General features: G+C 39.4%; 2 pseudogenes across 2 annotated transcripts in view; both read left to right on the top strand.

Moving 5' to 3' along the window:
* The first annotated feature begins 522 nt into the window (after positions 1 to 522).
* LOC149115634 (UBX domain-containing protein 4-like) lies at positions 523 to 15,538 on the top strand (annotated as a pseudogene). The gene is made up of 12 exons (XR_016206238.1): positions 523 to 704; positions 2,773 to 2,845; positions 2,939 to 2,995; positions 5,374 to 5,487; positions 6,201 to 6,389; positions 6,474 to 6,526; positions 6,998 to 7,052; positions 7,344 to 7,633; positions 9,724 to 9,826; positions 10,936 to 11,067; positions 11,714 to 11,904; positions 13,625 to 15,538. The product of XR_016206238.1 is annotated as a UBX domain-containing protein 4-like (transcript).
* A 56-nt stretch (positions 15,539 to 15,594) lies between these two features.
* Positions 15,595 to 24,788, top strand: part of LOC149115633 (uncharacterized) — a 14,771-nt pseudogene continuing 5,577 nt past the window's right edge. The window contains exons 1-2 of the transcript XR_016206236.1: positions 15,595 to 15,785; positions 20,985 to 24,788. The exon at positions 20,985 to 24,788 is cut by the window's right edge and continues 5,577 nt beyond it. The product of XR_016206236.1 is annotated as an uncharacterized LOC149115633 (transcript). The remainder of the gene's footprint in view (positions 15,786 to 20,984) is intronic.

Genomic DNA, 24,788 nt, shown 5'->3' with positions numbered 1-24,788 from the left:
GTTTATTATATGGCTAGCTCCGCTAGCGGGCAAGATGAATCAAATCCTGCGCTGTGATTGGCTACCCGAGCGGGCAAGATGGAGCCATCTTGCGCGCTCGGGACTACCCGCCGTGTCCCGCAAGAAAAATTTCCTCGAAAGCCATAAAATAAATACTTTATTGACCAAGCTTGTTCGGTCAAGATGGCTGGATATTGGCCTCAGTCTTTTTTTGCGAGTTTATGGACCTCGACTCCGTCTCGGTCCATAAACTTGCAAAAAAAGAACTTGGCCAATATCCAGCCATCTCGACCTCACACTTGGTCAATAACCCATATGTATCCTTCAGGTAAACAAATCGAAGAAGTGTTGACATGTGTTTTCACTTCGCAGAAGATAGGTGATTTAGAGTTAAAAAGAGAATACAAAGCGGCCTTGAATGCAGTCGCCACTTCAAACACGATTGCAAGTTTGTCTAATTAACGTTTTACCAACGGGTTTCGTTGTGCAATTTGTGGTGGACCGTGGATTCTATCCTCACCCGCCTCGTTTTCATGCTCTCATACCGAGGCTTATCCGAGGGGTCCGCCATTTATGAATTCGGTGTATGGTTGTGTTTCTGTTCACGCGTGTGAACTTTTCATTCATTTGAATGATATCACTGCATTGGTGAGTTAAAGCGGAAGGGACTGGTATTTCCAGATATTTCATCGTCTATACTGAAGGTATATTATGTCAGAGTGTATCGTCATTGTCATTGCATTTCGTTGCGCAACTCATCCATGATTGAAGTTTTTTCGCTTATATTTTGCCTGCACGATTCAATCTATTTAAGCTTACGTTCTAGTTGCGATTGTGTTTTATCGTTAATCATAACAATTACAATTTCCTCAAATGTGATTGGTGCATAAACTGCTGTATTTTGCTCTAATTAATCTGTAAAGTTGTAATGGGACATTCCATTTTTTATCCACACCCCCCTATGGAAGGGCAGATTCCCACACCCTAGTTTTTTGTTGTCAGAACCTTTGAAGTGTGCATCCAAGGGGTTCAAAATTTTGTCGGCTTCCTTAAAAAAATATTCCAACAGGCCCTGTGTCAGAGGGTGCCTACCATATGGGGTGTGGGGATAAAAAATGGAATGTCCCAATTGGACAGTGTAATTGGACAGTTGACTGTAAAGCGGACACCTGTAATCGGACAGTTACGTGAACTAAATCCACCAGTCACAACATTGATTACAATCAGTGTAGTAACCAATTCAAAAGACTGACTTTTGGAGGTTTAGTCTGTGGTGACTGTTTTGAAAGAGACTTGACAGCCATTTTGCAAGCTGTTCTCCATATTATATAATTATGATATTTAAAAATGACTATTAAAAGCTCTTTTTCAAATGAAATTTTTACTTTTGTGAGAAATTGTAATTGTTATGATTTATTGGTAACAGGACATCGTGTCATCTAATTTGGTCTGTAATCATACTCGTGATAAACAAATCGGACTCCCACTTTGTGGTCGTCCGATTTTGTTAATTACTTGTATGATTGCAGACCAAATTGGACTCCACTCAGTCCTATTACCATCATTAATCATACTCATGACATAACAACTCGGACTCCCGCTTCGCGATCATCTGATTTTGTTAATCACTCCTATGATTACAGACCAAATTGGACTCTACTCAGTCCTATTACCATTATAAATCGTTAGCCCGGTATTCAAGATACTTCCTTTGCCCACCTTAATTTAAATGAAGTCATTTTGGATCCTTCCGAGTTTTGTTGCTTTGATAAGTTTAACTGTTTATAGCGGCGCTTGTCCACCTCTAGCTGGACCGCACAAAATCCACAGATAAACACAACTATTTTGCACCAAACTTCTTTAGGAACGCCTTCTTTATTGTTGTATCGTATCGTGAAACTAAAAACAATTGATTTACAAAATTAGGGACAAGAAAGTAGCTTAAGAAATATTCCAGGTAAATCAGACTTACATTATTGCCGGATCTGGCGAGAGTTGACATCAATAGAACCTTTCCTTCCTTCGATATGACAAAACAGGCAATAGGACGTAATTTCTTTTCCTTCGGAGCACGAGTGCTTGCGAAAACTGATCAAAGGTCTTTTTTACCTAAATTATATTGAATTACACAATAGATGTCTAGCGCAACGTGCGTTCTGTATGGAAACGTGAGACAACTTAAGAGTGCGTGACGAGCCACCTAGTGTGACTTTAAAGATTAAACTAAATCAAATAAGGGATTTAAACTCATGCTATAGGGGCACTTGCACTGTTTATTAAGCTTATCATACACATGAGCTTAGCCTTATAATTTTTTAAGCAAAGAACGGCTTTCCTCATTTACCTATTGAATAGTATCTTATGACCATTAACCTTAGGCTTGTATTGTTTAATTTACAGTATTGTTCAACTCAAGCTGCGATCCACATGTTTTCGGTGTGCTTATGGTGAATTTCAATTTACTTATGTTATGATTGAGAAGAAAATCATTAAATCTTAATTTGCACTGCAATGGAAATTAACATGCAGTTGCATTCACAGTTTTCTCAGTAATATTGGAGCGGTTTTCAACTGAGTGTCGTAAAACCAAAATCAAACCAATTACATGTACCTACCAATTAGAGTGTCTCTATTACTGTGTCTCCTAGGGGAGCGGGGAATAGGGATGTGGACACAGTCTTTAAATATTATTTAACTATATATTATTTGTAATCAAGTTGCAACCTTTCATTAATTTGATTTTTTTCCTGAACCAAATAAACTCTGTTATAGGGGATAAAGAGGACATACAGAAAATGAATGGAACATGAGCAGATCCAAAGATACATGTACATGTGCATAACATGTAAGTTAATAACTGAAATCCCAGTTATTCATATAGAATTAAGCAAAATGCTATTTGTCAGCCGTGAGAAAAACTGACAGCCATCAAATTCAGATTTCAGAGACGCTTATCAAGAGAAAAATGTGTGGCAATTAAACTGGATCATGAGAGGTCAGTGGAGAAATAAGATTTTTTCTCATATAGTTATATGGTATAGAATTCAACTGTTTGTCATTACATACAAGGCTTCACTATTACTGCACTGTGCTGTTAATACCGATGGAAATTATTTAAAGGTATGTTTTCATTGGCGGATCCAGACCTTGAGCTAAGGTTGTAGGGGGGAGGGCAGTTTTGTTTTGCTTGCCCTGCCAGCTTTTCTTCCTTCTGTGATTCCTTCTTTTTTTACCCAAAATAAGGGGGGACCCCGGGCCCCCTGGGCTCCTCCCCTAGATCGGCCACTGTGTTTTGAGTGGCATCACGAGTTCAACTTCATGCTGACAACAGGCTGAAAGCATTCTTAAAAACTAATCAGTGAATATCCCAATTATCTAAGCATTGCACAGTACAATTCATGTACCAAGTCATATTTCAATTTGTACTACATGCATAGACTGGTACTATGACGAAAATTGCATCTCTCGTATCTAAGCCATTTTAAAACATAAACAAGTAGTCTGTATGAAAAGAAAAATGCCATTTGCTATTTTCAAATGTGTCTTTTTGTTCCTGAGGTATTTAAGTTTTTAAAATATGCAAATTAGCCAAATGATGACTTCATACACTCAACCAAATTTTGATCAAATATGATGAAGAAAGATATCTCAGCCAACTTGTTTCTGAAATGTTTGATTCTTTGCAGTAAGACTCTACTAAATGTGCTCCACAATACGAGCTTAACAGTTTTGTTACCATGGCAAGATACTGGGTGCCAGACCTCCCCAATATTAAAGGCTTTTCTGGCCACCTTTGGTGATCCGTTTTGATATTTGCTAATGGTGTCTCATATGCATGTTCCAGCAAACATATAAATATGTTAGCACAAGTTCATGGCCTCGTTTAATGTTTTTCAAGCTCAAAATCACTAACATATTGAAATCAAGTGGGTGGGGACTGGAAAAGAGTGAGTTGCCATGGGAACAGAATTTTTTATAGTTGTAGGTGTGTTTCCTGTAGAACTATTAGCCTACCAAATTTCAATGAATTCTGCTGCAAATTGACCGAGATGGCTCTATTTATGTACTTAACATAATATTGGGTTGAGTGTATGACATCATCAGTCATCTCATTTGCATATTTTACACATTTTTCAAACTTAAATATCTCCAGAACTAATGCAGATATTTGAAAACGGTAAATGGCGTTTTCATTCTTTCATGGAATTCTATGTGATACACCTAAAATATCAAGGGGTAAAAATTTTATGATAGTACCACCTTAATAGTTTAAGCATCTTACATGTTGCAGTTACAAATACATGTATATATAACTGCCAACTGTCATACCTTAAGCATGAGTCTCATGCCCGGGGGTTGAAAACTTTAATCTTATGCCTTCGTGTACTTAGACCAATTTCTTACTCCTAAATGTAGCTGAAAAATTGGAGCTTCCATACATGTACATGTATTACAGCATTAACGGTGACCACCTCAGTTTCAAAATCGTATGAACTTGATTGTCAAAGAAAAAGTACTGGCAATACCTGCCAACTCACATGCACTACAATGTATGCATATATGTCATATATTACCTGCAGATTGAAAACGTTATCACACATGTACAGGGCAATTTCCCACACTTGATTTCCAATTCCCGCTACTTGTTCAGTAACCATTAACATGAAAACTTGAACTCAATTTCTACCCAAAATAGTCTAGTGAAAAGTGCTAAATGTTATGTTTGAGTCCTACATGTAGGTAACAAGCTACATGTATGCATAATCTCAGCAAGATGGTGACAAGATTTGGTGCTTAATCAAACTGCCACTTTGGGCAACCTTTGAAATTCATTGGAATGCCTTTGGAAATTTTCAGCAATGTTTAGAATGCATCACAATGTCTTCAGTAATGTCCAGAAGTCATCACAATTTTTTTTGAAATTTGGGTAATGTGGATATGATCAAAATCACCCACATTGGACTTAGAAAAATTGGCAGGTACATCTTTGGAATATCCTTGAAGTTCTTCAGTTGCCTTAGTTTGAACAAATATGTTCAGATCGTTTTCAAAAATCCTGGAACTCCCAGGATAAAAATCTCAGCATGTGACTTACAAAAAGTTGGCAGGTATATCATTGGTTTACAGTATGTGCAAGAGTGTACACATAAAATTTGTAAGCATGTAAATTCCTGTTTTTTTGTCCTTTTTTTTCCTAATTTTTTTAGTGAAGACTGCATACAGTTTTCCAAGCTTTTTATCCTTTTCAAGTAGTTGCAACTTTGAGGCTAAACCTACAAAATGTATAAAATTAACATTAATAAAGCATCTTATTATTGCACATGTAACTTCATACATGAATCTCAAATAATGACGTTAGTTTTGTTTGTTTAGCTCATTGTACTGAATGAAGCATGAGAAGCTCTGACTTACTGACCTTATCAGAGAACAATTTGAAATTCTTGAGCATATTACATGAATGTGCCCATACTACAGTTGCAGCTACATGTAGGTACCAGTAATCACAAGTAACTTACCACAATTTGTTAAAGATTGTTGTTGTTGTAGTCCTTAACTTGCTAAATCATTTAATTAGACCCTATTGTTTGTATCCCGGCAACATACTTTATTGGTGAGAACGGTTTGCCACTGGAAGTTGTAGGTGGGAGCGTTTCAGTTAACAAGGCTCTTCAAAAGATTAAAACGCAGGAAAATAATACTTCGTGACTGCCATCATAGAGGCCTCACCAACTGAATCAAAATAGATTGAATTAAAGTTTCTGAGACCTACATGTCAGCACTTTTTTGGTGCCAATTATCACTCTTGGCAGTGGCTCACTGCTGCTCAAGCCTCTCCCAGTTTCTTTTAGCATGATTGCTGAAGAAACATAAAGTATTGCAGCTGCTCCTGCTGTATGGGAATATTTTGTTAGATTTCTCTGGCTAACAATTTGCCAGTTCCAATATTTCTACTCCTTGCATTGATTGAAGTGCATATGGATTACATCACTGTGAGATTAAAGTTAGTGTTTTACCCAATAGCACAGTACAATGACCCCAGCCAGGAGGTAAAATGATGTAATCAGGACTCCAGTGAATGAAACCATTAGGCCATTAGGTGCAGAGACCAAATACATGTACAGTGCAAACTTCCAGTGTCATCTAGCTTGGCAGCTTCATGTTTCCCTTGCCTTATATTTGAACCACTGATTCCATTTCAGACTCACCGGAATTCAACTACAAAGAATGTTACAGTAACTGCTACAGCCAGCACGTTGCCACAAATTAGTGAAGCATCAACTTCCACCCAGCAGACATCAGTCAGTAGCCCACCACAAGAACAGCCAGCAGCCGCCCAGACACAAGAACTCTCAAGTAGAGAAACAATGGCCAGACCAGGACCATCAGATGTAAGAACATAATTATTTACATTTACAGGTATCAGCTTGCATCTCAAGCTCATGTTAATTGCTTTAGTTTTATCCACTTCACAGGAGCCTACAGCTAGCATTGAACAGCACATGCCCTTAAATGAGAGAGTTGAAAGGTAACATTTATTTTTTTCAGTAGGTTGTTTTAAGAGTTCTTTGAAACCCACACTCACCTTTTCCCCCTCTGTAAGGTCTCCCCTCCCTCCTCTCACTTTGAAAGTGGGATTTTCTTACAAGACTCGCCATCTCCCTAGTGAAACCAGATCTTGACTAGTAAGTGACTAGCAACACAAAACAAATGCAATAAAATTATATTAAGTTAGCCAATCAGAAGTTTCTTCTTTTTGGAGCTTGGGTAGTATTCATTTCTCGACATAGAGTCTAGCATTTGCACTATTTTGAACAAGCTCCCCTCTCTCTTTCTCTCTCTTTCTCTCTCTCTCTCTCTCTCTCTCTCTCTCTAGTAGTCCCCCCCCCCCCCCCACCCCCGTCTTAGAAGCCTTACTTGGGCCTAATAGTAGTGTAAGAGAGCTTTTATGGTAATTTATTGACTCACACTGATTGCCTTTCATGATTTTTATGCTTAGAGCAAAGTAACTTATTGAACAGAAAAGAAATGAGAAAGAAGATAATGAAAATCAGGTAATGTGAAGTTTTTTACATTGGAATATTTCTAGGATTAAAGGATTTTCTTCTTTGCTGACCAGTTCTGCTTGCAATTTCAGTTGTGTGGTGACATTATTTTTATGTATACAATTGTATATTGTGTAAGTAGTGGCATGTGATGAGTGTAACAAAGATTTTGTTATGGCCAAACATTTCACTGGAACTTGGCCAGGCTAAAGAATGTTGCTCATTATAAGGGAGACTTCATTAAAAAAGGGATTTATTACACGTATGTGAGAGTTCTTAAAGAATATATTTTCATCTTAGGAACTCAAGAAAAAAGAATTTGATAGACGTCATTTGGGACAAGAACTCAGTAAAGCCAAGTGTGACCGTGAAGAGAGGCAGGCACATGATATTGTTAATCAGATCAAGGAAGACAGAGCCAAGGAATGAGCCCCCAGAGAAGCTGTTCGGCAACAGATTGTGAGGGACAGAGCTGAGCGAGAGGCCAGGAGGCAAAACGAGATGCAAGAGAGGCAGCGTCCTCGGGCTGCTGCAGCAGCACCTTCAGGTGCCATGATGGGAAGCCATGAACAGCAGGGTAGAAGTGATTGGTATGTATAACATAATTATTTGTAGATTGTGCTTCTGGATCAACCACAGGATTTTCTAACAGGCAAAAAGAGTATGAAGAAAAATCTACCACTCCTGAGTTTAAGGGGACAGTGTTTTTTAATACCTATGTCTGGGAGCTTGCTATAAAGTTTTTAGTAATAAAAACAAACAACAACAAAAAAATGCCAAAAATGGTGAAATCATCAGCCAAAAATAATAATATTAAATGACAATAAGATACTTATATAGTGCTGTTTCCCCATAGTTCAACAGCGCTTAACAGATATAAATATCTGCTAAAAATTAACTAAGCTTACTAAAATTATCTAAAATTGACTAAATTAAAAAAAGTAAAGCCATAATGAAATAATAAAAAATCAGCATCTTTAGTAAGCACTCAAGAAAAGATGCTTTTTGAGTCTACGTTTAAAAGTGTCAAGCGTTTTGAGTCTACTTTTAAAAAGAGAATTATACGGTAAATGCCGAAAGATTCAGAATTTCAGCAGAATTGCATTTTTGATTTCTTGAGAGGCTACACAGGTCACCAAATCAAATTTGATGATTTGGAATCTACATGTACTTCGATGCTTAAAATCTTACACTTTTTCTTGCACTGGTACTTGTTTTATTTTGTTCTCACTGAAAATAGTACATTCTGATTGCTTTCATTAGACTGTTTTCAATATATTAAAATTCAGCTTGCCAGTGAGGCCCACAAGACACAAACAACGGAAATTGAATGACATGTTTATTCATTTCTTTTGTTTGCATCCTCTAGGCCTCACTATCAAGCTTATTTTTAATATGTTGAAAGTGACCTATTAACAACATCAAGTTGTCATGGTCAAGTTTAAGGAAGCAAAGATTTGAGATTGTGCTTGTTATAACTGACTATCTTTAACACAAGTAGCTGGAGAGAAGAAACATCTGTCATCTGTACTTGTTTCTAACGGATATCCCTCCTCTTTTGTACAGAAGATCACAAGGGCACGAACGACCCCAAGAAGAGAGCCTGTCGCTGAATTTAAATCCACCGCCGTTTTACCTTATGTCCAAGGAGTTTCGGAGTCTCTCCGCCGCTGCCTAGAACAACAAGGCATTCGCACCGTCTTTAAGTCCGACACGACACTTCGGTCACACTTAGTGCAACCAAAGGACACTGTCAACCCGGCTAAACAAGATGGTGTTGTCTACAGGATTCCCTGTGAGTGCGGCAAAGTCTACATCGGGGAAACAGGGAGATCTATGCAGGAGAGGATCAAAGAACACGACAGGGATATACGACTCGCCCGTACCCAGACCTCCGCCGTTTCTGAACACACCCACGAGACCGGCCACTATCCTATCTGGAATGAGGTCAAGTTTATTGATCGAGATCCTCATTGGTACACACGTAGGGTCAAGGAAGCTATTCACATAAGACTTCACCCTAACAACATCAACAGGGATAGTGGAATTGAAATTCCTGAAGCATGGATACCCACGATCAAGAAACACAACAACAGGAGAACGGTACAACAACGGACCACTGAGGGAACAGCTACTCACCAGAACAATGGAACAATAGGAGGATCGAAATGCACCAATCACAGCCGTCCTTTGTGATATAAATGATACCGTGCAATCAGTCGACCTTATGGCCTGAAGAAGACTAGCAGTAAGCAGTCGAAACGTCGTGATCTACATCTCAAGTGACTACATCGTGAGACAAACGATAATACACTTTATTATTACAAGTAGTGGTATTTGTCAATAATTATAATTGTTATAATCATTATGGTAATATCATGGGTGACAAATTACTTCTTAATTTTGGCACAAAACTTCAGCATTAATTTGTGATTTCACATGTGATATTGCAAAAGTGCCATGGCAACATTTGGCACAAAATTTTTCAATACAATAAACAAGTCAAAAACCCTCGATTGTGAGAGTAACTATTTTTCCCTTATGATTTTAAAAGGTAAACAGATGGTATACTGTCTTGTGACAAAATATGTGTGAAATTATTTCCTAATTTCACTTGTCACCATTTTGATTCCCCACACAAATTATGTATGTAATGTATGTATCTTTTACTCTGTTCCAGCACCTCTGCACGCCTCTAGTTTCATCTTCCAGATGGTAGTTCTGTAATAAACACATTTCCAGCAGATTCATCATTGGAGACCATCAGGCAGTATATCATCACTGTAAGCTCTCTTCAAACAATAACCACAAAGCTAAATACATGTACACTATTTTTGTCTTTAAGTGTTGTATCAGAATTCTCCATACCTCCTCCATACTTCCTTCAATACATTTCATGTGGTTGGCTTATAATTATGTACATGTAAAGAGAATTTTGTTTTCAGTCAGCCATTTTCCAATGTGTTGAGGTTCCTCTTAATATAATGACTTACGTAGCTGCCCTTTATAAGTTTGTTTATATGTAATCACGTACAGAAAAACAAGTCCTCTTTCATTTTTATCACCATTCAGAACTTTCTGTTTTGCTTAAACTGAGACATCTTTTGTTCCCCACAATTTGAGAGCGGACATTTTACAGTAGTCACCCTTGAGCAAGTTTGATTTTTAGGAAGATAACCATCTACAAGATGACTATCCAAAAAAAAAGGCAAGGGAATGTCTATTTTCTCATGAATTATCCTATAATATGTCAAATTATTCTGACTCCCATTTGATTGGTGTTTGCTTATGGTCTGTTGGAGGACAGACGTATGTATTTTTTGCTTCTTTAGTGTAATTTCTATTATTAAAAAAGTAGATTTCATGTTGTTGTGCATCTGTTCAATAAAAGATCACGGAAGACATCAAAGGTGATAAGAACATCAGTGACACACTCACCTAACAACTTGTGTGCCTCTTTCTGTTTTGTTCTTACTACATTTTAACATCACTGTGATCTTTCACTGGACAGACATACAGCAACGTGGAATCTATTTGTTAAAGTGATGCCTAGCAAATTATGGTGGTCCCTGTCAATTGTAGTACTACCAGAATTTTAATTTGGTTTACCAGTATATTAAAATTCAGACACTATTAACCTTAGTCTCAGTAACTAAGAAAATACTGGTTTTGACCACAATTGCTACCAATCTCGTAATCTGATTGGCTAATTTGTTGTGGAAATTGCGAGGCTGTGCCTCGTGAGTCCACAACATTTTGACCACTGTCATGACGCGTATCGTTGTCAATAAGAGTACAGACCACACTTAACTACATTCGATTTGTTAAGTGACCAATTCATTCCTAATATTATTCCACCTTAAGCAACAAAGTTCTTTTCAACTGTCCTCAGCAACTTGGACCCAACACCAGCTCAGTAACACTGTACACTACCTATCCACGACAGGAGCTTTCTGATGAAGATCTGGTGAAGACTTTGGCTGATTTGGGCCTGGAACCAAGTTCGACTCTATTTGTTGCTTTGGTGAGTTTAGAGATCCGGATCCACTGAGTTAAGTTTTGCTTTGACAAAAACTTGATAACTAACATTGCTTTATTTAATTGAGAGGAAATATATCAATAAACTTACCCAATCCAGTTCATTGGACTCAGTTAAACATTTTTTACACTATTTGTGCATTTACATATAGCTCAAAATTAGCAACTAAAACATTTAGGTGGGGTGCTTTTTTCTCTAATTATGTCTGTCAGAACCCAATTTCATACAATTTGCTTTTCTAAATTGATTCAATCATTAAAATGAAATTCCTGCTGTCCTGTCTCAGTTTGACTTGTCAATTTCTAAAGCTCTTATCAACCATCATGTCATGTAAAAATCATTTATCAACCAAGCCACCTTGGCAGGAGTTTTTGTACTGACTTAGCTGCACACAACTATGTCAAGACCTTCTCCTGATATTCTCCCAGTACTACTCTACCCTTGGTTAATAGTACTACTGTGAAATGTGTCAGTTATTCAGGGAATGTCATGACTTTTTAAACTTGGGAACAAACTTCATGTGGAAGCGGTTTTTTCAAAGGAACAATTAAATCCTGGTTAAAATAGCAGGAAAGCTTCCAATTCAGGATATTCTTGACCAATAGCTGGAGTTCAAATCTTAATTTTGCAGAAAAGCAACAATGCCATATCACCATCAGGAAGCTTGTCATTTTCCGAACTGTTGTTGTGGATCCTTTCTCCTCTGTTTTCACTGATTAATTTCCTGAAGGCTTTTCTGTTTGGCAGTCCTGACCAACCTAGAGGAGCTCACAATCCTCCTCTGCGCAGACCAGATAACACATCACAACCACAGCAGCCAAAGTAAGTCTTTGTTTCAATTCTTGGAGGTTTTTGTGTGTCACCTAAGCAAATCAATTCACTTGAAGTCTGGGTGAGGGGTTGGACTAGGGGATTTGGAAGGGGGTGAGGGTACAAAGAAAGAAAGGACTGGAAGTCTGAGTGAGGAGTGAGAACAAACTGGAAACCCTGGTGAGAGAGAAGGGGAGGGTAGGGAAGGGACTAAAAGCTTGCTTGAGGGGACAGAGGGGGAGGGACTGGAAGCCCAGGTGAAGGCCAGAGACGAGGGGAAACTGGAAGCCCAGGTGAGGGGGCAGAGTGGGCAGAAACTGGAAGCCTAGTTGAGAGGGGTAGGATTGGAAGCCTAGGTGAGGGAGGCAGACAAGGAAGTAACTGGGAGCCTGGGTGAGTAGGTAGAGGGAGGCACTGGAAGCTTGGGCTAGGGGGCCATGGGGAGAAACACTGGAAGTCCAAGTGGGGAGGGGAGGGACCCTTTTATCAAAGTGACAGATTCTTGGCAGAAATTGTCAAGAAAATTCCATTAAAAGTGTATCAGACTTGTTGTTGTGGTATCATGGCTCAAGTTTATTTGTACTCCCAAGAGGTACTGCAGTAGTTGTAATAAACCCCTAACATGCTTGTACAGATTAAATTTTTAACAGACTTTTACAATTCTGGTTCCTTTTTCTGCTTATTTGGCCTTGCAGAAAATGCAATTTCTGATAATTTCACATCAAATTATTCATGCTAGTGTTGTCAGAAGACATATCTGCATTGGTTACAGAGAATTGATAATAATAATAATAATGATGAAAAGGTTCTTATTGCGCATTTAGAATTCTCAATGCGCTTACAATTGCATATGATTAAAAAGAATAAAAACCTAACTAAAAGATGCAATTATTAAAATCTATGACTAGGTTAAAAACTATTACAAAAATGAAATGTTTTAAGGTTCTTTTTAAAAATCGCTATACTCTCAGACGGTTTGATGTAGAAAGGTAGGTCATTCCAAAGTTTCGTGGCGTAGAAAGAAAAGGATCTTTGACCGTATGTACATGTTTTCATGTCCGGAACTTGTAAGAGTAATCGGTCAGATGATCGAAGAGAACAAGCTGGTTTATAGGCGTTAAAAAGAGAAGTTAAGTAGGTTGGTGAAAGACCATTAAGGGCTTTGTAGATTAATGTAGGATCTTAAAAACGATGCGTGATTTGACAGGAAGCCAGTGCAAGTCCTTGAGGGCAGGAGTAATATGTTCTTTCCGCTTAGTTCCAGTAATCAGTCGTGCCGCAATGTTCTGAATTCGCTGCAGTTTATCATGCTCAAGCTTAGGGAGGCCTTAAAGTATACTGTTGCAGTAATCCAGGCGTGAAATGACAAAAGCGGTCATGATACATTTGAGATTGTCATGTGAGAGATATTTTCTCATCCGGCTTATTGATCGTATTGCCAGGATAGCCTTCTTACAAATGTCATTAACATGTTGTTTTAGGCTCAGTTCCTTGTCTAACATGACACCCAAATTGCGTACTTTGTCAGACAGTTCGATTGTAGTATTGCCAAATGAAAATCAATTACGAACAGGATGTTGTGCAAAACAGGAAGTATTCTTTTTGGTCTTTTAATCATTTCCTTTATGTTCTTTATACGCATATAAATTTTCATAAAATGTGAAAGTTCCAAAGTCAGGAGCTCTCCCCCCCGGATTGTATGTTGATCAGTGCTCTTATTGTTTCTTGACAGCTCCACTGTATGTAGGAGAGTCCTGGGGGGTGGATCGTCTGTAAAGGAACAAGGGGGTATTCATCGACTTCACAACAGAGATGATGAAGATGATGATAACAACACATGGAATGGAAACTCCACTCAACAGATGTAATCTGAGATGATCCAAGAACCAGAATATATCAAGAAAAAAATTATTCTAGATTGGATTTTAGCAAATTGTGCCACTTTGTAAAACAAATTTTAGCGATCGGCTGCAGAATTGTAAATGTGTAAATGTGGAGGATAAGCCCAGTGACACAAAATGCTCTTTTAATCAGACTGATCACTTTCATCAGTTCGTTTGAGCATATAAAATGATAGTGTCAAAAGGTCTTTAATGCAGTATTACTCTATGTCATCCAATATTTCTGTCCAATTTTTGATGTGGCCAGGGGCACTCCTATATAAAAAGGATGGGGGTGCTTGTTATACCTTTTAAAGTGCCACTGTGATGATATTCTCAATATCCATTTCTTTACATTTTCGTACACATTAGGTCTTTCTTAGATATCTTGCCAAATTTCAATTTTCTACGAACATTGAAACTCGTGGTTTTTGGACCTTAATTTCGGAGAATTTACGGCCGCCATTAATTTTCCTTGTTCCAAGTCTTGGTTGAAAATTTGAGAAAATGACGTCATTTTCTCAAAAATACTGCACGGGTTTAAATTATGATAACAATTAATGTCAAAAATTGCACGAATATATGAGCCAAAGTGTTTGTTACTCTCTATGCGAATTGCTGTGCTAATTGTTATTATAATTTCAACCTGTGTGGTATTTTTGAGAAAATGTTGTCATTTTCTCAAATTCTCAACCAAGACTTGGAACAAGGAAAATTAATGGCGGCCGTAAATTCTCGGAAATAAAGGTCCAAACGACTTGAGTTCTAACGTTCGTAATAGATTGAAATTTGGCAAGAAATCTAGGAAAGACCTATTGTGTGCGAAAATGTAAAAAAATGGGTGTGGAGAATTTGATCATAGTGGCCCTTTAAGGGTTAAAAAAGCAGTTTTGGGGTGTTTAGCGTCAAAAGGTCCACAGTGAGAGCTTTTGCATTACCTTTTAGGGTATTGAGCTGAAAAAAATATTACAGGAGATAATGCATTGTTTTACAACTGGTGCATCTTAGGGGTGGAAAAGAAATCAAGCCACGCCCACAAAACAGGATCTTGGTAACTATTAGGAGCTCTTTTCAAAATTTGTGACGAACACTGTTCTTTTTATATGGGAATCCCCCCCCCCCCCTCCCCACCCATTGATAAGTAGAAGCTTCTATGTTCACTTAAGTGCTTAAGAGGTTTCTCAATGGCGTTGGACAGACCACAGTTCATTCTCATGTCTAGTGTATTAAAGTAGTAAAGCAAGTAAGATATGAGGCCCTTTAATATGATTCCAGAAGTTGTGTAAATCGTTTCGTGATAATCTGGTACAACAAATCTTAAGAAATGACGAAGACCTTTAGCAGTCAGAGTGGAATGATTTTATTCAAGGTGGCTGATACAATGTAGTTGTGATTAACTTGAGAACAAAAGGCCAAGGGACTAAGAATTTCTCTGCAGAGACTGAGCGAACAAATGAATTTCAATACAACATTTTGAGTTGAAATAATTATTATTTCGTTGGCTTTCAAGCTCCAGACTCCAATTTCCGGTTCTTATTGATATTACACTGCACTTGTGATAAAATTTGGTGAAATTCGGCGTCCGAAAAGGTCTGGGACGAGTGTGAACTCAACGACGATGTTGCGTTTTTTTTTAACAATTAAAATATGAAAATGTAGTTAAATATCAAGTGCAGATCGCAGTTTGGACTCTCGTTTTGTGACTATCGTTTTTCTTATAACCAGGCTAGTGGCTTCTTGAATATAAAGTAAGATATTAGACCGGGTGTTGTTGTTGTTGCCTCTTCTCTCCCATTACTCCCCTTCCCATTCATGCAAATTTAGCAGAAATCACGTGATAAGGTGCTGAAAATAGTAGTTAACGTCAAATCACGAGACGCCTTGGAAAGCACTTTTACTTTCGATTCTTTCGTTGTATAAGAAGAGTCTTCCGTCCTTAAAAACTGTGCGAACGTTGAACTTATCGCTAGCTTGCTGAATTGTTGATAGAGAAACTTGGAGACTTCGGAAATTGTGAGTATATATAAATTGTTGTTGATAGTTCACTTCTTTCCTCAGCCGTAATTTCACGCATCACAGCCACCCAAATCAGACTGCGCCAGGACAAATCTGAAAGGATTTAATGTGAAATCGAAGCAAAGATTAACAAACCCAATAACTGCAGTTAAATCTTGTTCGGTAATATCACTGAATAGCCAACTGTTAGTATTGGTTTCAACTGGATATGGTAGCCCCGGCGATTGTGAGGAATCGAAAGCTGAAATTTCAACATCGCGTGATGTCCAAAGTAAGCCATACTTCCGCTTTCAAAATGAAGAATACATGCAGAAATTTGTTTGATCATGAAGCATATGACGGATGAAACGTAAAAATTAACAAAACTTCCAGGGATCAATCGCCCTCGTCTTACGTTGACGTTTTTGTTTAGTTGTAGGTGACTGATCTGTCTCCCGCTAGTTGGGGTCCTAACTATACTATTTTTATGTTTTATTTGTTTCATATACATAGCCTAACGAACTTCTGGTTTTAAACGGAAAAAGCTACCCTTTATGTGTGTGCGTGTGTGTTGCTTGCGAAGAAATCAACAAAAGTATGCAAAGCGGAGTAGAACGTTGTTTCGTTCACGAAAGAACGTGCGTTATTTTGAGCCCGTGCATGAATCATCGTTGTTTGCCAGTCTGTTTACGTATTTGCCAGTCTGTTTACGTATTTGCATATTCTATCAGTTTTTCGCAATCAGCGTCCTTGTGACGGTTACCGTAGATTTTGAGCTGTAGTTTCGTTTTGCTGTAACTCTCTTGAGCCACCGCGTAAGTGTTAGCCATCAGGCGTCGAACTGCTTATGTTTCTTTCGTTTAGTTTCATGTTACGTTTAGTCACGCCTTTGTATATATTTCTAGATTTCGAAGTAACTACCGACGAATGGAATTAAATTGTTGTGACTAAAGCGTCGACTGATACTTAGATAACGGTGAATTGTACAGCGAGCGAAACAAACGTGCTCAACATGAGCCCATTTGACCTTTAGTCGGCTAGAAAAATCTCTACAAACGAAACTCTGGCACCCAGTTTAATCATTTAGAAGTATAGCTGACCCGGGTAGCTAGATTTTCACTTCGGGATTCGGGGTTGACTTTGTATGAGTGGTTGTATAAACCACACAAAAAGGAAACGGTGGTGTAGCCTGCGAAACCGCCCCCGATCCCTTCGCTCGCCGAATTCTTCTGTCTCGCGATCGCCGAAATTTTTTTCCGTCCTCAACGGGAGCCTGTTCGCAGGCTAACGGTGGTGAGGCGAAAGTTTGGAAGCCAGGCTTCCCGGTTCACTGTGCACCCTTAGGCACTAAACAAATCGAGCGCTATTGTTTTCGGGGCTTAAAGAATGACCTCTGTTGGTTTAGTTTTTGTGAGAGAATGAAAACAACATGTTGGTTCTTAGTGAGAAGTGATGTGAATCTGGAGTCGGGCTATTTTCAGCCCGGGGGGGGGGGTACTTTGGAAATTTCTGGGTGGGGGTGTGCCGCTGGGACCCTGGAACCCTTAGCCTATACCAGAGCTAGTTCAGCTGAATTTTGCTACCCTATACTAGAGTAAACTCCCCATTTCCCCCTATCTATCGACACTGTTGAGGCTGATTTGCGTAAATTTAAACCTGCCGATTTGATTTTTTTATATTTTTGAGTGACAATTCCCGGTTTTCTTAGTCTAGATAAAATCTTCAACCAACTAGTAAGTTTTGTGAAAAATTATACCCTATTCTAGACTCAAACTCTCTAATTTATATACCCTACCCTAGAGTAAACTGCTTGAAAACCATACCCTTCACAGCGGCACATACCTATATAGCCCATATATGGCAGTGCCCCCCCCCCCGGGATTTTCAGCCAAAGCTGTTCTCCACTTTAATGTATTTGCTTTACGTCACTTACCGATTTTGACAGATTTTGATGTACCTTTTGGACGATTCTAAGTTAGCCTCCCAAGCAGACGCTCTTAGGGCTCGTCACCCATTCCTTCCTACAAACGTCGAAGGAATGCGTGACAAGCCCTGAGAGCGTCGTCTGCGTGGGAGGCTAAAATAAACTCCGAGCACGACACCGAAAATTCGACTGGCATTTTAAACAAATAAAAGGAGAAATCCCATATTATACAACTTGACTGCCATTTTAAACAGATTCAAGGATAAATCTCATATTATACAAGGGATCAGGTACTTCCAATCTTTTCCCTTCCTTACCGGCTATAAAGTTGATTTCTCGATCTGAATCTTATCACTAGGGATTTACGTATCCCAAATAGTTCACTCTCCTTTCCTTTAGAAAACTGATTAAAGAAACTTATTTCCTTTCTTCTTAAAAAAAGAGAAATGTTTTCAGTCTTTGTGACCTAGCCGGTTTCTTTTTTATTATTTTTCGGTCGGCCGATTGTACTTTTAGGGAGGCGCGGTGGCCTCATGGTTAGTGCGCTCGTCTCCGGATCGAGCGGTCCAGGTTCGAGCCCTGGCCGGGGACGTTGTGTTGTGTTCTGGGCAAGACACTTTACGCTCACAGTGCCTCTCTCCACCCAGGTGTATAAATGGGTACCGGCGAACTTAATGCTGGGGGTAACCCTGCGATGGACTAGCATCCCATCCAGGGGGGAGTAGAAATACTCCTAGTCGCTTCATGCTACGGAAACCGGGATAAGCTCCGGTCTGATGGGCCACGTGGCTCGCATGCAGACTTTACCTTTACCGATTGTGCTTTTTGTACTTTTTTGTACTTTCGATTGTACTTTTAAGACTTTTGCGGAGATTCCGAAGAATCTCCGTTTCTCTTATTTCTAAAACCAATTAAAGCTGACTAAGGTTTGCCATCTTCGCTTATGTTGCTTACATTTCGGTATTATTGTTTGCCCAACAGACGCCCTTGTCTCGATCATTCCTCTCTCTAGCTGCCTCAACTTATGTTTTGCATCCAGACGTTTCAGACCTTGTTTCTACATGTAATAAATTTTAAAATAAAAATAGAGTAGTTTACAGCGAATACCTGAAATGAACATTAATTGAGAGCCGAAACACAGTCATTGTTCGCAATACAGGGAGGTACGTAGAAGCTAGCAGTTGAGAATTGACACTGGTCGCGTTAAAACTGGTCCCAAACAACTAGACAAAATCCGATACTACGAAGTAAGGTTCAAGGATAGCACAACAAAAACCCTATATAACCTGAGGCAAAATTGATTACAGCCTGTGATCACGGAAGACAGGTATTTTAGCCTCAGAACACAGTCAGTTTTTTAATTGTTAAATTTTTACTATTTTCAGACACGTGCTGCTTTTATATTCATAGCTGTTTCAGAATATCACAAGTTGGAAACTTAGTTCGTACATATACATGTCGCATTAACATTTGTACTGAAACCCACTGGTAGGATAGGGATAACAGCTAAACTATAAAAAGGCATGCCAGAACCCACAGATAACCTCAAGGAAAAACATTTTCGCGCTTAGCTTGACCTTTGATTGCAGCTATTCATGTAGTTAGTTCTTGGAAAGGGGACAACAAGTTTGTTTACCGAGTCCCTCAGAGAATAGCTTGATTCAATTCGCTTTATAAATTTAGACGTGGGATATTCCGGAACAAGACCGTTTAAAGACTTGAAAACCATTAAGGCGTTCTGAATTTGACGTTGAGTTTTTAAGTCTTTCCAGCTGAGTTTGTGAAACAAAGGATCGACATCTACGTCATAGTTTGATGAAGTTATAACACGTGCAGCACGGTTCTGTGGTTTTTGTAGCTTTTTAGGTAATGTTTTGCCACAATTACCCCAGACAAGGCTGAAGTAATCAAAGTGAGGTTGAGCTAGAGAGTTGTAAATATTAAGTAGGGTGGATTGAGGCACGAATGGCTTAACTCGCTTTAGTACTAATACCGTAGTCCTCTAGAAGCGTAGCCAATCAAAATGCAGGATTTGCATTAGTCCACTAGTTGGGTGATACTAAATCTGGATAATGCAGCTGATACTTTTTTACATTGACCATATGATGTCTCGTTCAAATTATAACCACTAAGACAACAATTGTTATCATTCTGTTGCAAAAAGACCAGGGTCTTGGTAAAGGGCAGGATGACTGCAATGACCATGGATTGAAGATTGTTTTGTTCTGTCAGTACATGTTTGGTGTAAGCTTTTGCTGACTCAGATGGTACAAATCTGAGCTAATCTGGAAATTATGATTACCAGTACTGTTTTCCTTGTGAATATATCTCGTTTGAATATATATTTATTCCTATAAAGATGAGTTTCTGGAGTCGAACTAGTTCAAAAACATTTAATCGCTACTCGGAGTTTCATGCTTCTAATGAAGCAGAGGTCGCGACCCCACAGACAAAAGAAACATACATCGGACTGTGTGACACAACGTTCAAGGAACGTTACAGAAACCACACGTTCTTTCAGGAACGAACGCTACAAAAATGTAACCTAACTTAGCAAGTACATATGGGGTCTAAAGGAACGGAAAATCAATTATCAAATTAAGTGGAGAAAAGTAAAGCAAGCTAGGTCGTATTCAAATGTCAACAAAAAATGTAATCTTTGCCTATGAAAGAAATATTTTATAATTTGTAAACCGGAAATGTCGACACTTAACCATAGAAACGAAATGACATCGACCTGCAGACATTCTAAGAAATTCTTGTTAAGTACCGCGTTTAACTAATATAGATTCACCCGACCGTTTAGCGTTTTTTCCGTCCAATCACATCCCGACATGTCGCGTTAGTAAGCATTGTTCTCCATTTTCAGATTTGTATATCTTTACATGTAACCGTTATTGCTGTCAGTTGCCTGATGATTGCTGCATTAGAAGCATGAAACTCCAAGTAGCGATTAAATGTTTTTGAACTAGTCCGACTCCAGAAACTCATCTTTATTCACGGCTCTGGTTTTACCATCGAGCACTTTTATAGCACACGAAGTCTTCAGTTTTTCCACTGGTAGTCATATTTATTCCTATATATATCTCCCTTTTGAGGTCTACTTTGCTGACAGATTTCTTGGTCACTTTTTCTCCGACTTTAGGCGAGGGAGGGATATTTGATACAGATCAGGACATTATCATGATTTATATTGATGGCTACTCGGTCATAAACACAAGTTTCTCAGAAGTTTGTTTGCAATTTTTTAAGCTGTTTAAGGTTCATTAATGAAGAGTTTCACTTTTACTAAGGATTCCGACTCCAAATGACTAAAAAATATGGCCACTGCAACAGAATACACTACAGAGCAACTGAACTACTATAGGATTTGTTATGTTGCCACTGATATTCTACCTGAGGGTCTCCGATCAATCTTCAAGCAAGAATGGGACAACCGTTACACAGCAACAATGGGAGAATGGAAAGACGAGCCGCGGAATGGAATGGACTTTTACAACAGGGAGTCCCCGAGAAACCAAAGACGAAATGCGCATCTCTTGAAAACCATGACCAACGGAAATAGATCTGAATGGGATTGTACCATGCTTTTTTACGCTATTCTTTTCTCTGATTGTATTGGCCACATCCTGAATCCTGCTGTGCAAGCAAATGTGGATGATCTCAGAAGATTTCGGAATGAAGAATTTGCTCATATGTCACGAGGCCAGCTCTCAGACGGAGACTTTCAAAATGCTATGCGCAAAGTTCATGCTGCATTTCAAGGGCTCGGTCTTTCCACTGTGCAAATTCAAGACCTCGCAAACCAGACAACGTTTCCCACAGAGGAGTTAAGAGATATCTTAAACAAAGTTCAGGACCTGAAAAAGGAACTACAAGAAAAAGAAAAACAACAACGGGGCCTTAAAGATCAGCTAAAGGAAAACGAAGAACAACGAAAAAGCCTTGAACACCAACTACAAGAGAAGGAAGAAAAACGGCAAAGACTTGCAGATCAGTTACAAGAAAGGAAACAACAACAAAAGAGCCTTGAAGATCAACTACTCCAAAAGGAAGAGCATCAACAGGGCCTTGAAGATCAGCTAAAGAAAAATAAAGAACAACGAAGGAGCTTAGAAGATCAACTCGAGGAAAATGAAGACCAGCGACAGATTCTTGTGGATCAGCTACAAATTAAAGACGTACAACGACAGGACCTTGTTGATCAGCTGCAGCAAAGAGAAGAGCAACTACAAGTCCTTGGGCATCAATTACAAAATGATATTCCCTCATTTTGCATTCTTCCCCCGAAACCTTCACACGACATCGCAGCCCGAAACAGTGAGGTGGGTGAAATTACACAACAGCTCAAAGAGCTTAAGCAGGCTGATGATAAAACCCTAAGTCACCTGTACATCTCTGGGAATCCTGGAAGTGGTAAATCTCAGCTGGCCGGGCTCGTTGCAAAGCAATTTTTCGACCATGCCCAAAAAGATCCCAACGCTAATGCTTTTGTGATGACTTTAAATGCTGAAAGTCTAGACACACTAGTGGAATCGTATTTCTCGTTTGCTCGTCATTTGAAGTGTCCGGAATATGCAGTCACAAACATCTTTCAATCCAAGGGTTTGAAAGCAGACGAGAAGATTATCCATCTGAAGATGCTGATAAGCACAAAAGTTACCTCTTACTCGTCATGGCTACTGGTAGCTGATAATGTCAAAAGCATTTCTCAAGTGCTTATTCATTTGCCAGGACCTGGAAACGAGCAGTGGGCAAGAGGACAACTGCTCATAACGACACAGGACACTGCGTCGATCCCATTACCAAGCTCGTTCATTGGTCACATCTCTGTGAAAAAAGGTATGAAGCCGGACGATGCCAGTTCTTTATTAGCCCATCTCTCAGGCATCGCTGACAGCGATATGGAAAGAAAGGTTGCCGAAGCATTAGATTACCAACCTCTTGCACTAGCAAGCGCCGCTACCTATGTTAAGCAACTTCGACAGAGCAAAACCTCACATTTTGGCTGGAACGAATACCTAGAGAAAGTAGGAAAGGGGCAGCGTTTGTCCACTGAGACCATTCTTGCTGAGACAAATCCAAGCTACCCAAAATCCATGACAGCAGCAACAACATTAGCCGTTAACGAAATTGTGCAATCCGACAAAGTCATCAATCACACGCTCAGTTTCCTTTCCTTGTGCGCACCCGAACTACTTAGTCAAGACATCGTGATTAATTACATTCTCACTGTAGATGAAGAAATTCAAGATAAAGAGATGATCATCATGAGGCTCCAAAGATGTTCCCTGATTTTACTTGAAGAGGAGGATGGTGACATCTACATTGGCCTGCATCAGGTTGTGCGTGATGTTACTCAGTCTTTAATGAAGGAATATCCTAACAATGTGCGGCACGAAGCCGTGAGCGGGGCAATTACAGCTTTTAGCCAGTTCATAGACGATTCATTACCAGAGCATCAGTGGTTAGACATTGATACTGTTGTGAAAACCAAACGTGTTGCTCCGCATTTGATATGCTTGATTATAAACATTGAAAATCTTATTTCGAAAGAAAACATTCCTCGCATCATTAAAACTGGAACTGACATGTTGAAGTTTGGCAAAACTTGTGAACATCACTGGGACTTAAACTCGGCAAGAAAATACTATGAATATTCTTTAGAGACTTTTCTAGATATGAACGGGCCTGACGATATCGAAGTCGCAGCTATTTACAGTAACTTGGGTTCTGTTTACCAACAGTTAGGCGAATTTGAACAGGCCAAGGAGTTTCATCATCGTGATCTCGATATTTCCCTGAAGAAGCTCGGACCAGACCATGTCGATGTTGCAACTACTTACAGTAACTTGGGTTCTGTTTACCAACAGTTAGGCGAATTTGAACAGGCCAAGGAGTTTCAGCATCGTGCTCTAAATATTCAACTGAAGAAGCTTGGACCAGACCATGTCGATGTTGCAACTACTTACAGTAGGTTGGGTTCTGTTTACCAACAGTTAGGCGACTTTGAACACGCCAAGGAATGTCATCATCATGACCTCGATATTTCCCTGAAGAAGTTCGGACCAGACCATGTCGATGTTGCAACTACTTACAGTAACTTGGGTTCTGTTTACCAAGAGTTACGCGACTTTGAACAGGCCAAGGAATGTCATCATCATGACCTCGATATTTCCCTGAAGAAGCTCGGACCAGACCATGTCGATGTTGCAACTACTTACAGTAACTTGGGTTCTGTTTACCAAGAGTTAGGCGACTTTGAACAGGCCAAGGAGTTTCAGCATCGTGCTCTAAATATTAAACTGAAGAAGCTCGGACCAGACCATGTCGATGTTGCAACTACTTACAGTAGGTTGGGTTCTGTTTACCAACAGTTAGGCGACTTTGAACACGCCAAGGAATGTCATCATCATGACCTCGATATTTCCCTGAAGAAGCTCGGACCAGACCATGTCGATGTTGCAACTACTTACAGTAGGTTGGGTTCTGTTTACCAACAGTTAGGCGACTTTGAACAGGCCAAGGAATGTCATCATCATGACCTCGATATTTCCCTGAAGAAGCTCGGACCAGACCATGTCGATGTTGCAACTACTTACAGTAACTTGGGTTCTGTTTACCAACATTTAGGCGACTTTGAACAGGCCAAGGAGTTTCAGCATCGTGCTCTAAATATTAAACTGAAGAAGCTCGGACCAGACCATGTCGATGTTGCAACTACTTACAGTAGGTTGGGTTCTGTTTACCAAGAGTTACGCGACTTTGAACAGGCCAAGGAATGTCATCATCATGACCTCGATATTTCCCTGAAGAAGCTCGGACCAGACCATGTCGATGTTGCAACTACTTACAGTAACTTGGGTTCTGTTTACCAAAAGTTAGGCGACTTTGAACAGGCCAAGGAGTTTCAGCATCGTGCTCTAAATATTTATCTGAAGAAGCTCGGACCAGACCATGTCCATGTTGCAACTACTTACAGTAAGTTGGGTTCTGTTTACCAAGAGTTAGGCGACTTTGAACAGGCCAAGGAGTTTCAGCATCGTGCTCTAAATATTTATCTGAAGAAGCTCGGACCAGACCATGTCCATGTTGCA

Source organism: Orbicella faveolata, unplaced genomic scaffold (assembly GCF_042242905.1).
Source record: "Orbicella faveolata isolate gen_17 unplaced genomic scaffold, um_ofav_v1 contig_13, whole genome shotgun sequence".
NCBI classification, from domain to species: domain Eukaryota; kingdom Metazoa; phylum Cnidaria; class Anthozoa; order Scleractinia; family Merulinidae; genus Orbicella; species Orbicella faveolata.
The sequence above is the reverse complement of the archived record's forward strand: the minus strand, read 5'-3'. Positions and strand labels throughout refer to the sequence as shown.